Source organism: Bemisia tabaci, chromosome 3 (genome assembly GCF_918797505.1).
Source record: "Bemisia tabaci chromosome 3, PGI_BMITA_v3".
In the NCBI taxonomy this organism is placed as follows: domain Eukaryota; kingdom Metazoa; phylum Arthropoda; class Insecta; order Hemiptera; family Aleyrodidae; genus Bemisia; species Bemisia tabaci.
In genome coordinates, this window is record NC_092795.1 from 48,524,288 (window position 1) to 48,539,227 (window position 14,940).

A 14,940-nucleotide genomic window follows, 5' to 3' on the forward strand; every position below is an offset into this window, starting at 1 on the left:
ATAAAAAGGGAAAGAAGGAAAAAAGGGAAAGAAGGAAAAAAGGGAAAGAAGGAAAAAAGGGAAAGAAGGAAAAAAGGAAAAAGAGGAAGAAGAAGACAAGATCTAAACCTCGTCGGATGAAGAAGTTTCAACAATCAATCTACGGGTCTCATTAAGCAGATCAAACATGATACGCACCTTGGAGCAAGCTCGAGTCGCGAGTCATCCCTCCAACGCGATGCATCAAAAAGCCCGGGCGAGCAAAATCTGCAAGACAATAGAAGCACTCGTAAAAGTTAATCTACCGTGGCCGCGGGGCAGAGCGGAACCGAACTAACACTGGAATGAGCGGTGCCGCCGCAAAGTGCACCGGTGATTATTACTCTTACTTACTCCCGTGCGCTCGGTTAATTTTAGAAATATTCCTTAATCTAAGTCGAAGCACGTTGCTCTGTCGATATTCGCCGAGTGTTGGCGAGATGGATTTCAGAAGCCACCATCCGTATAAAACTAAAAATATCAATAGTACGATGAAAACGCTGATCGTTTCGTGTTTTCACTCCGGTTCAACGGTTCCGAAAACATATTTCGTGCCGACAAACGAGAGCAAATGAACGTCCGCCCACGCGTGTGGGGCTTCTGCGGCGCGCCACCCATGCGCGAAGACCGGCGAGCAAAGAGATTTACGAGAGGATGAAGTGGAAAGCAGGCAGAGCAGATATTCGAATGGGAAGAGATCGAAGAGAGAAATATAGAGGAGTAGGTACAGACATCTACATAGATATAGACATCAACAAAGTAATAGACGTGGATGAGGACGTACACATGGACATACAGACGCAGACGTAGGCGTGGACGCGAACATAAACGAACATTTGGACTGTTGACAGTTATGGACATACGTAGGCACAGGCACAGGCATAGACACAATACGGAATATTCCATACTAAAGATATGGAAAAAGATACGGACGAAAATTAAGAGATGGACTAACGGATGGACATAGAAATAGAAGTTGACATGGACATGGGTATGTAAGTGGATGCAGTCAAACATAGACATAGGAATGGTCTAAGACGTAGATATGGACAAGAACAGATACAATCAGCGTTTCAACGACGGATAGAGAGAGATGCACACAGAATTTAAATCCCAGAATACATCATCTTAATCAAGAACCATCAAACTGGATGAGAGGAACCCGGCTTTCATAATGAGCGCGAGGTTGGACTCGTATCGACGCACAGTCGTACCCGTGCAAATCAGTGTGAGGGCCAGAAAACCAAAACGCCTTCAATACTGGCTTTATGCAACACTTTATGCTGAAGCATTTCGCCTTCCACTAAAAGAGATATTGTTCGAGTTAAAAGACTTGAGAGCAAGCGGAAGATTCTTATAGTGCCTTCAAATTGCGTGAACGCAATATTTCATGCTCTTGTGAAATTTAAAAATGTTGAAATGAAGTTATTAAGGCATCTTTCACGTCATATCACGTATGAGTCCACCGACAACTTTGCTATTTTTGTATGCTTATCACACAAATTACACCATTGAAAACATAGCCCTGTAAATGTACACCGTATAAGTGGTAATACTGGTTCTTTGATTGATTTGTAGGTCCTCTTTTTCGCTGAGTTAAAAAAAAAAATATAAAAAAATTACAACTCACCAAAATCTGCCCAAAAAATTATCTTTTTTCCGAAAAGATTGCTTTCAAAACAACTTTTTCGGTTTCAGGACATTTTGTCAACGATTTTTTGTCCAGTAGTTTACGCCCACACGTAAAATAAGCAACAGTGACTTGGTCCAAGCGTTATATTTTAGTCGGTATGTAAAATTATATTGACAATATGGAAATGAGAAATTGTGAGAGAAGGAGGTGTTGTTATGGTTGCTCATTTTCTAAATGAAATGTTATTACTTTCTCCTTTTGAATCATCTTTTTGAATTGTCATTGGTGAATATTTTGTTTTATTTCTATCCTTAAAATATTGAATGTACAATATACCTTATATATGTATTAGGTACTTTTTTTATTTTTTTTATTTTTTCTTTACGAAATTATTACTTCATTTTGAAAAAATTTATATTTTTAAAACGTGACAAATATTTGTAAAACCTTTTCCAAGCGACATTAATCTCAATGAGCCGCAGTTGTGCCGACAGAAACTGCAAAAATGAATAAAAGAGGAAAAAAACCAAGAAGCACGCAATCTTTAGTTTTAACCCATTTGCTACATCGATCTTTTGGAGTCAAATACGTCAACTTTTGAGAGTTTCGTTGCGCGTACACTCGCTGCAGCACAATAAAAGCACAAAATGTAAAGGAAAAAATTATGGAAATCATTAAATTTGACACGGAACCACAAATATTTAAAAAACACACATTATTATATAATATAAATAATATTATATTATTATTCTCCTTTGATAATTTGACACATATTTTTTCCCATCAATTTAAATGAGAATAATCAATGCAGAGTGTGCTAACTTTTTCAAAATCATGAGTTAAAAAACGCTGACTGTGCGAGTATAAATATTATAGCCGAACAGAGCGGAGCGCGCGCGTGCTGCCAGCGCGAGAGGCTCACTGGCGCCTACAAACCTAAGTGGATACTTCACGCATTGCACAATGCTTGAAGTATCCACTTAGGTTTGTAGGCGCCAATGCGCGTTTCGCGCTGGCCGCCCGCCCGCCGTGCGGCGGCGCCTGAAGCAACTATTTCACAACAGAGAGGTGTTGCACAGTATTATACGAAATTGAACGTATTAAGAATGACAGGCATCCTTTAAAAGTACAGATCTTTCCTCGCAAAATAAATCAAGATACTTGTCGTACACGGGAAAAATCTAAGACAAATCAATTTCAACAATCAGCCCGCTGATAAGCATAATGGGCGACTTTTGTAAGTCTGAAAAAATATTTTTTAAAATATACATGTATGTAAAATGATCGATATTCTAAAGGAGGCAGGCTATCTCACTTGGAAGCGACATTCACAATGGTTTCAGATATAAGAAAAACAGTGCTTGCGAGACACCCCTATGGACGAGCTAAGAGCTTGAAATGAAAGTTTCACATGCTATAAAAACGTCTGACTTCAGGTCTCCGGGTTCATTTTACAGCATCTGAAAGTGAGTCAAAACTCATGTTCTGGAGAATAACAAGGCTTTTCAAAGAACGATTAATTCGTCGTTTCTCTCACGAAAGAACGCAACTACATTTCAATGTTGCCAAATTTCCTCTCGCAAATTGTATTTTTACTATGAAAATCTTGGGAATTTCTAACTGAAAATTTAACGGATTTTTCTTCCGGTCTCATGCAAAAATCAGAAAAAGTTCGGTAAGAAATTGCACAAGTATATTCCTGTACAAAATTGAATTGTGTCGGTAGATTTTGCAACCTTGGAATGGAGTTACGTTACTTCGTCCGGGAGACGATTAATTGCGGATCCCACTCCGGAAAAGAGTTGACTTTTCCTAGTTCATTGCCCGGGCTAATTTCGTCGGGAGCCACCCCCCCCCCCTTCCACTGTCTGATAGTCTACAGAGATCATTCTTAGACAATATACAGCCGAACACTTAAGAATCGAATAAAATTCAAGGGGGATATTGGCGGGAGAGAAAGGTAGGTGAGAAGAATAACACGTTTGATAAAGATGATTAATTAGAGACCCACGCGCCTATACCAAAGGCGAGAGAAAAAAGAGGAGAGGAGGGAAAGGGAGGAGAAGATGAAGAGGGGATATGCACTCAAGTGACAAATGGGGGACGAAATGAGACAGCTAAACACACCGACTCTCCTCGTGAGAGGATACGGGGATTACGGATTACTATTAATAATGAATTAGGTATAAACTTGTCTCCGTTTCTTCAGGGGCTTTTTGACCTGGCAAGGGGACAGGGGTCTCCAAAAAAACAACAAGTTTTGTTTTTTCGAGGGAGTGATGCATCGCGCCGGATCGGTCCCATCTGTGGGGAACACGGGTCTGCTCGTCAGCAGAATGGACCGACAAGACAGGGTACGAATTAAAGCGTTATAATAAATTTCTGTAGAATGAAAATTGCTTAAATTAACTCTAAAATAAAATATTAACGTTTTCAGGTTGCATTGGTTTTGGAAAATTGGCTTTGTCCGCTCACAAGAAGAATTATACTCTACAAGAGTCAAATCGCGAACGTAAAGGTATGGCGGCCTCTTATCTTAAAGACTCGGTTAAAAAGTAATCTCGTTCTTGTTTTTTGAGTTATCGATTTGCGCCAACCCTTCCGGTTCTTCACTTAGCTCCTCCATCAGAGAAAAGAAGTAGACTCATGAAACTGGGCCTCGACTGATTGTGAGTTGAAAAATTATTCAACCAATACAGTAGACAAATTTCGTATTCAGAATATGTTGGCAAAGATTTCTCTCTCCTCTGGTTGCCACAAAAACTTACAAGAAAGTCTCTACGCAGAATTTCATAGAAAATTGTAACCCTCTCGAAGACTTTGTCCTTTGCAATGTTGCCATTTCAATGAAAATTACGTGCTCTAGTAGTTCGTATTATAACCCACTCTCGCGAATCAACTTTACTTCTTGAACCGTATTTTAGGAACGCGAAGTGTCAGCTGTCAAAAATGCACCGAGACCTGCATCTAGCGAAATTTCGCAATTCGCTGACAGTTCCGTACCTCCTCCCGTAACATTTTCTGCCTCAGACTTGGACCGTGTGAAGCAGAAAGAAACCATGCCATTTCAGCTATTGCCAAATTTAATTGGGCAATTTTATTCTTACATGAAAGCAATTCTGCGGATTTTTGTGCAAATTTCAGTGAATTTTCTGCATATTACGCAGCAAATTCCTACACATTTTCAAAAGGAACCAGCACAAACGTTCCCTTGTAAAAAATTGAAATCGCCCGGTCAAATTTGGCAACAGCTGACGTGGCTTGGTTCCTTTCTGCTAAACGCGGTCCGCTTGAACCTCTCCCGTCGCAGTTTGCGAACCCACGTTCTCTTATCCACGTTTCACGCTCATAATTTTTTTATTTATATTTTCGACGCATCGAGGTGATGGCGGAGGGGGGGGGGATGGCACCCCGTGCCCAGAATTCGCGACCAATGGCCGCCTTGACCCCTCCCCGCTCCGGGCGAGAATTTTTCAATAAAATCCATGAATTTCGAGCCCGAGGGGGGGGGGGGGTGTCAGGGGCCAGGGGCCGGTCCAGCCCGCGTATTTTCGAATTGGGTTCAGTTTTTCGCGTGACGTCTTCAGCTCACGGTCCGGGCGCATCCAGTGCTCCAGTGCTCATCACGCGCATTTCGGGATCCAGAATCGAGCTTTCGTGTAAGTTTTTCATTCGGTGTGCTTGCATTAAGTGCGCGTGTTTTTTTTAATTACTAAATTAAATAAATCTTATTTTCTGCAGAGAAGTGCACGTTGTAGGAATCAGTGGTGTTCGAGCTTTTGGGCAGGTTCCGTGAAACGAGGGATAATGTAATGGATCCTGATTAACTCACGTTTATAATGAAACTAAAGAATGCGGCGGGAAAAAATCTCGGGTTTAAGCAGTTAATTTTACTTTCTTCAGTGTATTTTCCGAGGAAAATGCACAATTTTTCCTGGATTAATTAAAATCTATAAAAAAAAAAAAAAAAACCACACCGTAAATAATGCCTCTGTTTCAATGTTTCGCCCTAGTAAATGGCATTACGAATTGTACTTTACTATCTCTGGTGAAGGAGAAAAAAATTACGAGGTGGAGTTTTCGTTTCAAGTTCCACCATCAACACGGATAAATCAAAACGATAGAAAATAAATAACCCGTATCGGATGTTGCCAAATCTTTTCACATTCGTTTCGTTTTTTTTCAAGAGAGCATTTAGTTGATATTTTATTGCATTCAGTTTACATTTATTATCTCTCGTCTGTAAAATTTTAAGCAATACTCAATCGTATTTTTGGGGGCAGGGGAGAAGAATGAAAAATCAGAAAAGCTAAATTCAGCAACTTGAGACGCAAGTTGACCTACATTCCGCAAGAAGTTAATCATTTCAACATGATTTAAAGTGTGGATTTTTCTATGCGTCGTTGTACATGATATGTGGAGTTTTCCAACTCATTAGTTTTAATTTTTTCAAGAAAACTTAACCACTATTTTCCTTTAAGATTCTTCCTCAAACTAAAACAGTCATTCTTTTGCATTTTTTGGTATGCTACCGTGCTTTCAAGCTTTATTGCCACTCAAACCGAGATCATGTGATTGTGGCTCTTTCGCAGATCTTGTTTGTACCTCCTACTCGCTCGCGTCCTGTCGCTTGACTTTGACTTTGGCCGTGTGTTAGTTATGTCTTCAAACATTTTGCCCTTCATTTTCTGATGGACTGATATTTCGCTGGTCCACCGCATGACATATGTTTATTGGCTTAATTAATTATGTAGTGTTAGTGTGGTTTGATTAAAATATGAGTATGCGCCATTTTTTGTACTGTAGCAAAGCTATGGGTACTTCATTGAGGATTTATCTTGCGAAGCCTCCTTACTCACGAGGATTCGTGGTTTTGATTCAAGTCGTCAGTAGTGAAGTGAGAGAAAGATAAACAATATGGTGACCTGAGTTTATAATAATCGTAACGTGATACACTTAGAAAACAAGGGCCTGTCTTCATATTCAATGATGGATTCAATGTAATTGAACGAGACTCGAACGGAGTCAACAGCAACGCTTGGGCAGCAACTATTCGCGCCTCGGTGCTGCTTTGTGGTATCCCGATTTTTTGAAGGCGAATCAGAAATATGCATAACTAACACCTGTGAGGATTTCTCGAGGCCTGTGTGTTTTGACAGAGGAATTTTAAGAATTTTTCTTTCATATTATTTACGAGATTTTTTTTCTTCTTTATTTATTTTGCAAGTAACTTAAAGCTAAATTTATTTGCGCGAAATCTCTTGAGTAAAGGTTCCTCTAGGATAATGCAATATAATTTTCCCCCCTTTATTGATGATAATATGACATTAAATTCAATGAAGCCACTGCTGTAAGAAAATAATGTAAAATCACCCATTCTAACGTTTTTTGCGCGCGAAATAGTTAATGATAAAAGTACCAGTTTCTTTGTGGGAGTTTTTAGTTTCTTGACTACTGAAGATATAAGGATAAGAAATGGTAAAAAAATGATATTACTCCGTCAAGAATATGCAAAATTTCCTCTATGGTTCTCTTCCTTCCGAAAAAATCCTAGATTGTTTTTAAAAATATTAATCAGTTATTTAAATATTATATAGCTAGAAACAACACTAGAAATGGCTTGAACTGTAGTAACAAGGTGTTTCCAACGCAAAGCCTAAGTTAACACTCTACCCCCCGTCTTGCACTGGTACTCATTATCGCAAAACTTTTGACTCTAATTGAAATTTTTGGAACTTTTTGGCCATGTTTTTAAGCGCGAAAATGGTGTGCACCCAGCACCATTTCACCACCTTGTTAATTCGTTAGTTTAGCAATGTGTACTTAATTTCCATAATACATTGGGTATTTTTTCAACGAGGAACATATACATTTTGTAGAATTTCAAAACTTACGTAAATCAAATTTTCTCAAAACGAGACTTAATAAGTTGAGCAACAAGTGATACCATACTATATTTTTATGACAACAATTACGATTTTTGTCTTAAGCTATAAGATCATGAATAAAATTTGACTATAAACGCGGAGTGCCGAAAATCAATATAATGTTTTCCCGGTTTTATTTTTGTATTCATCTTGATCTTTTGACTTGATCATATCATTGATAAATCACACGAAGGAGACATTCCCTCGCAAAGTCCTTCGCATTTTTCCGTATTTACAATGGTTTCACAGAATCCCGTCGCTCAGCCGTGCCGCGTCGGGTGGAAAAATAATCAAGAAAGTCATAAAAAACGAGGGAAAAATTAAATCGGAACATGAAAGCGAAAACAGGGGCTAAGCAAGCGGACGATAAATAAACACGAGCCCGACGAAAATCCGGGAAGGCGGTCGGGGCGGAGGGAGCTGAAAATTGTGAGAAACTATAACACGGAGCGTCTGAAAACTACGCGAAACTGGAATGAAGCCAGTTGCTCATTAAACTTAAACAGTTTGCCCCGACGGATTCACCGATCTCTCTGTATCCCTCGTGCGGCAACAAAGATCTGATTCTCAGATTCAGTGTCTGCACATTGAATATCTCATACACTGAAAAAATTATAGTAGATTTTACCATAGTCTGGCACGGTGATACGAGTATGGTAACAAACACCAGACTCTATGGTAACATTCACCATATTATGGTAAGAATCACTAAAGTTCTGGAGAATAATACTATCATTCTAGTTATTTTCACTAAATATTATCACTGTGTAAAAAATCATAAAGACTCACTGGTAAATGTAACCATTCTTTTTTGTTCAGTGTAAGATTCCTTAAAATTTAGCTGCAAAAATCCAAACGGTTTCCTATAAATCGATTGAAAGGAAACTTTCAAAATTCCATTTTTGTGAGGATAATTTTATCATGTAGCATTCTAACCAAAAAACCTCGATTTTCGGACTGAACTAGTAGTTTGTATAAAATTTGACGCGGGGCAAAACCCGAGAGATTAGTTTGACTTTGGCATTAATTAGTTGTCAAAGGTACATTCTGAGATGCTTACACGTTGGATCACACAATCGAACATACTTGATACTCCCTAAACTAGCAAAAAATGTACCAATAGTTTGATCAGTCATAATAGACTGTCATATAAAGCTGGGTACAGTTTGGTTGGATCAAGTTCATTTGCAAAGGTAGCTAATGTTGTTTTAACTAGAGCTAATGAGATTTAATTTTTTCTCCCTTTTTAACTTGATACATTTGTTTGTCTGATATTGGAGTTTGCTGGTAGAATAATGGGGGACAAAAATGCACGATTGATTCAATGTTGGCCATGTCACGGAATTGTACCTTATAATTTTTCCAAAACTGTCCAATTTTTCTGATAAATTCGTAAGGTCTCTGAAAATTTCGTGAACAATTTTCTGCGTATCATTCGGTGCACTTTATTCGTAATACAACCTAGTGTACCTGAAAATTGCGGTGAATTTTCACAAAAATTGCGCTAAAAAGAGATGGTAGGTGTCATTGGATCGCGATCGAGTGAGTAAACTTGCCAGAGTAAACGAGGTTCAGCCGCGATGTGAATCACCTACGGCGGGAGATCACTCGCTCGTCGCGTCTGGATTGGTGACGCGTGACGTCACGTGACGTCACGTGGGCCGGTGTCGGGACAGGTGTGAGTGCGCCCGTGCCAAAATAAAAAGTGGTTGACCTGTCGCAGGCAGACCGAAACCGAGGCCATCCATCGGATCGCGGGTGCGAACATTTTGCGTTAGTCTAGGGTGTGATGGATGTCATGCGCGTCACGGATGAAGGTGTCGAATGAAATGTTTGGATTTTGAGGAAAAACACGACGATATTTGAAAAACGGCGCTCCTAAAAACGTGTCCGGGCCTGGGGGATGATTAACACTCGAGCCTCAGTTTCTGGTTGGATTTGACTCGAACTGTTAAAGAAATGGACGTATTTATATCAAACGGAACTATGTGCATTAAAACATGAGCCCTGAGACCCATCAGAATATATGCATTACAGGGCTCACGTCACAATGAACATACTTCCGTTTGATAGAAATACGTCCAAATGTGACGTAACGGAGACATTGATTTTCAGTCTTCGGTGCTTAACAAGTCTCAATGTGACCAAGAATATTGGGTCAAAGATTCGATCTAAGTATAATTTGTATGATTAATTATTGGCGGGAGGTCAGGAGTTTAACCCCATACACAAGAGCTTTCGTCAAAATGTAAAAAGTTGAAAAATGTAGATTATAACTTACTTGCATAAAAAAATTGATAAAAAATCGAAACGAATATTTTAAGAACAATTTTTCACGCAAGTAAGTTAAAATCTGAATTTGTCAACTTTTTACATTTTAATGATTAACTATGTTTAAAACGTTTTAAGTGAAACACCGTCGGCTAACTTGCAGCAGTTTTCTCGAAAATCTCGTCTGTCGTCCTCAACCTTTGAATTCCTGCCAAAGGGTCAATTTTTGGGACTTTTGCGTGTTCTTTCCGACATCTGATGCAGAAATAACCTCTTTGAGTTGAGGGATAGTAATCACGTTTTTATTGTCCCCCACATTACGGCATATTTTGCCACTTCACATGTGGTGTCTGTAATAAAAGCAACCATTGGCTCACTAACTCGACAATAAGGCTCTAAGTGGATGAGAGCTAGGGGTCAGTTGAATTGGCATTAAATTTGATGAGGACGTTAATCGTGTTTTGATTTGTGACAGTAAGAAGCGACACCTCAAAGCGAATGTCTCGGTTTTGAAGACCAAAGGTTTTTATTGGAAGTTTCGTTGGCAATAATCGATTAAGTAGTCAGGATCCATTTTTTCTTTCTACACGCATTTTCACAGTCTCGCCGAGACAGAGATGATAAAGTCGTGCTTTAAGATTATAATTTTTTTCTGAAGATGACGATTCTAGTTTTTATGGAATTGAATTAATTATATACGTGGTTGAAAATTTTTTGAGGAGGTGTTTTTTCTACATATTTTAAGAGGTACATCACTGTAAAAAAAAAAAAAAAATTGATCGGCTTGAAAGTGCTATTATTTTTCAACTTACGATGGTGTTAAAAAATGTGAGAGTGAAAATATGATGAGAGGAATGAAAAGGATACAACTTATGATGGGCTTGAACATTATGGACATTCGAACTTTTTCTTTCTTTCTTTTTGCCTGACCCACATAACTTTTTGCAGTTGACGTTTCGTTGTTTTCGATTTGCGAATCATGGAATTGATACTTTAAAAATGTAAGACATAAACACATGTCTAAAGCATGATTTCTTTACTCGGTCTTCTTTACGTATTTTCGTTTTTTGAAAGCTCCCTCGAAATCAAACCTTTCGTGCGACTGAGCAAGATCCTCGTAGATTTTACCACCTCCAATAGCCTGACAGTCTTGAACATTGATCGATCCAGGGAATGCATTGAAATCATCGAGTATCTGTATAAATTTACGACAGTACTGTACGCGACAAATCTCACTGTCAAGGTACAGAATCATCAGTGGAAGCTAGATTATATCACACCGTCTACGAAGGTAAATATTTGGTGCAACTATAAAATAGCTCAGGAGTTTGCCGTTTTAAAAACTGTGAAAGTTGGGAACAGGACCCTCACAAAACCACCCGTCTACCCTGGCAGGGATCGACATCCCACGGATCGGAGGCGAAAAAATCAAACCATAAGAGACAGTTATAAGGAATTTCTTAACGATTTTCGAAATACAACCGTGCCGAAAATTTTGTTAAATGAAGCCAATGGTGGCTCTGTAAACGACTCCAACGACGAAGATACGATACGTGAGTCTGAAACACCTATCTCTACATTCGCTGGACCATATAATCAAACAATATGTAAATCTATATCGTCCAAAAGATCAGTTTGTCGGACAAATATAGTATCATCAGACCCTGGTGGTCTCCAAGCAGAAATGCAACAACAAAGTACAAATATTTCTGCGAACGAGAGCAGCATAATTACAAAACCAATCTCGAAACGCGCTGTTATATCAAAGTTAGGTTGTCCCATGAGGCTCGATAACCTAACCTTTTCACGATCATCAGATGTATGCACGAGGAACTATGAACACTCAAGTAAAGCTCATCTCACTACGAACTGGCAAAGTGATTTCAGACAGGTTATTACAAAAGTATTGTCTAATTCCTACAAAGACATAGTAAAGTTACAAGCACAACACGAAGACGAGGATACTATAAAAGAAGTCGAAATGAGAGTAAAGAATGACAGCATCGATCCGAGATTTGATGGAATTAACAAAGGCGAACCTGAAAATGAGGTGACTGTAGTATCAAAAATAAGGACTACGCCAAGTTCAACAATCTCAACGCTCCCTGATTGGCTGACCGTAGCAAAGCGCTCAGCAGAGTCAGCAGCAACGCCATCAAAGAACCTGATGGCTGTGGATTCATCTAAGATGCCTAAACAAATTAACGGACAGCCAAAAACCCTTATACTTGTCTCGGTACTTGCTGACCCAACAAATACATCAGATCAAACGAACAATCCAACAGCAACGCCCACTTTTAACTCAAGTCTCGCTGACTCATCGGACACATTAAAAGAGACGAACAAGCTATCAGAAACGCCAAAATCGAACCAAAGTCTCGCTGACTCATCAAACATACAAAATCCAACAAATGAGCCAACAACGCCCAATTTTAACCCAAACTTTGCTGGCTCATCAGAACCACCAAAACCGACAAACAAGCCAACAACGACGCCTACCTTTAACCCAAGCCTTGCTGACTCATCAATCTCACCAAGACCAACAAAAAAGCCAACAGCACCATCAACGCAGACCCCAAAGTTTGATAACACATCACGTGGTCCACGTTCCAAAAACGCTCCGACGCCAACGAATTCCACCAAACCACGACTTGCTGGCTCACCGCATGCGACCGTTGGCAACTCATCGAAACCGGCGAACAAAACCAGTGACAAAGATTCGAGCGAGTTCGATGTGCAATTCATCGAAAAGACAGCGATGGGCCTCAACCCGCGCTTCTACTATATCCTCCTGGTGGACATCGCCGATGACGACCTGGAAAACCACATTCGCATGCTCTGGAAGAAGTACAAAATATTCCGATTCATCGTTGTACCCAAGGCCACACCTGGCCTCGTCTACTATTTCAGCCCTTATCCTGAGTGCGATGTGGGCGGAGTGCTCAAGCCATTCAAGGTAACAGTTATTATCACCAAATGGTAAATTAACGTCAAGTTTGCAGGCAAACTGGTTCGAGTACCCAACACTTTACTGTTACTGAAGGTGATTCGATGGACGCTGTATTTTGTGTCAGAACGGCATGCGATATATCGCATCGATTAGTTCCATTTTTTCAGCTACTCGTCTTTTTTGTCGAATTTTGAGATCGCAATTCTGTTGTCAGTAGACTAAATAATTCACTCACCAATTTTGACAAACAAATTCAACGTAATAAAGGCGTGGTTTTTTCAGAGAGAAAATATCTCATTCGAGTGCAGTTTCGATATCAGCATCGAATGCGATGTTTCCTCTCTGAAAAAACCACTTCTTTATTACGTTGAATTTCTTTGTTAAAATTGGTAAGTGAGTGCTTTAGTCTCCTGAAAACAGAATTGCGATCTAAAAATTGGAGAGAAATGACGAGTAGCTGAAAAAATGGAACCAATTGATGCGATATATCGCATGCCGTTCTGACACAAAATATGGCGTCCATCGAATCACCTTAAGCAGTCACGGGTGAAAAAATGGCATCGGTTACTTGATTCATAGCTATATTTGATCCCCGGGAATCTCCTGGCCAAGGTGGCTTGTAGTGTCATCTTTACATTCAATAACTTTTATTGAACGGATGGTCCAATCATATTAGACTGAAGGATTTTTCGGGGGATCTTATACTGACAGGAAACACGTTACCACTACCATTGTTTTCCCTGCGAGCATAAACGTAATAATGATGCAAAATTATTTTCAAGGATTTTTAAATTTTTAAATTTATTTTTTATTTTTTTGATGAATTACAGATATGTTTCACTTAATGACTAAGCGAGTTTAAGATGAGGATAATTCAATAAAATTTTCGTCAAATTCAAAATTAATTATTAATGTTTGATAAAAAAATATTTGTTCGACACATGACTCATACGACTCTAACGATTGTTGACTTCCAAATATAATGTTCAGATTCTTGCGGGCCAATTTTATGGGGCTTCTGAAATATATTTTCAGTTCTATAAGTGCAGCTTATTAGCTCAAAGTTAAGGAACCTTCAACGTTTTTAACCGTGGGTAGGATTTATTCCTGCACTTGTAATCTAAACCTAATAGGTTTTGACTAATTTCCAGTCAGCTCACATACCGTCACTTCTCTATAACGTAAAGGCGTATCTGGATTTCCGCAAGAGCCGCAGATATTATGAATTTATACGTGAATCAGGGCTTTGGTGGAAATTAAGATAAGCTCCTCCGTCAGAGAGGCGACGATAATGAGTGTTTTTATGGTCAAATCTTATCTAATGTTACCTTGTACATAAAGGGCTCTGATTTGAAGTCGCTACCGAACGTGATCGAAAAAACGGTTTGGAATTTGCACAAGTGCAAGATGGGCGTGGTGATCTACTCGAGGGTGCCGACGGCAATCCCTGTAGACAAGGAAAACCGCTTCAATGACACAGAGGGGTCCAAGTTCATAGGCCAAGACGGCATGTTCATGAACACGCTCATCGAACGCATGAATTTCACTCCCGTCATCTTCACGCCGCGAGGGATCCGCATGGAATACGGCATCAAAGTTGTAAAAGGCAAGTTGACATTTCTTTACAACGGAACCAACTGTTCTAATCTCCTTAGATTTGAACAAAAAAAACAAGCGGGAAAGCTCCAATGCGTTCGTATCACAGAAAAGCTCAGCTGTTTTCTATGTCAGCGCGTTTTTAAGTTCCACGAAGAAAATGAGCAACGTTGAGTGAAAGAACTTGCCTCGTCAAAATTTGAACCATCAGTTTTGAGAAAAGTACACTACTGCTAAAAAAAATAAATTATAGAAAAACGACTATCGTCTTCCATGCTTTGTTATCAAAGGCGGTTTGAGTACTTGAATAGTGTAGATCGTTGGTTTTTTAGCGTATAAGCACTGATTTTATAAAAATGTAAAAAAAAAATTCCATTGGTGTAAAAAGGTCTGAGGACGTAAGTCCATAGCTCTTAGTCACGAGTGCGTTTTTTTTATGTAAGTCTAAATTATATCGTGAAAAATCAAATATCGAATTAAAAAAAAATCGAGTGCCAACACAGCTGAACATAGGAGAGACGTAATCGGACCTCGTTTTTTAACTT

At 39.2% G+C, this 14,940-nt stretch overlaps 2 protein-coding genes across 7 annotated transcripts in view; one reads left to right on the plus strand and one right to left on the minus strand.

The window, feature by feature from the left end:
- Positions 1 to 14,940, minus strand: part of LOC109030563 (cGMP-dependent protein kinase, isozyme 1) — a 113,471-nt gene that overhangs the window by 25,978 nt on the left and 72,553 nt on the right. Inside the window, exon 1 of one of the 3 annotated variants that reach the window (XM_019041587.2) lies at positions 178 to 881. The exons of the other annotated variants lie outside the window; for them this stretch is intronic. The gene's annotated coding sequence lies outside the window, so the exon portion shown is untranslated. Of the gene's footprint in view, positions 1 to 177; positions 882 to 14,940 lie in introns of those variants that run through there. 3 annotated transcript variants of the gene reach the window in all.
- LOC109030562 (uncharacterized) overlaps positions 5,151 to 14,940 on the plus strand; it is a 106,449-nt gene continuing 96,659 nt past the window's right edge. For all 4 annotated transcript variants that reach the window (XM_019041578.2, XM_072298478.1, XM_072298482.1 and 1 more), the window contains exon 1: positions 5,151 to 5,310. The gene's annotated coding sequence lies outside the window, so the exon portion shown is untranslated. The remainder of the gene's footprint in view (positions 5,311 to 14,940) is intronic.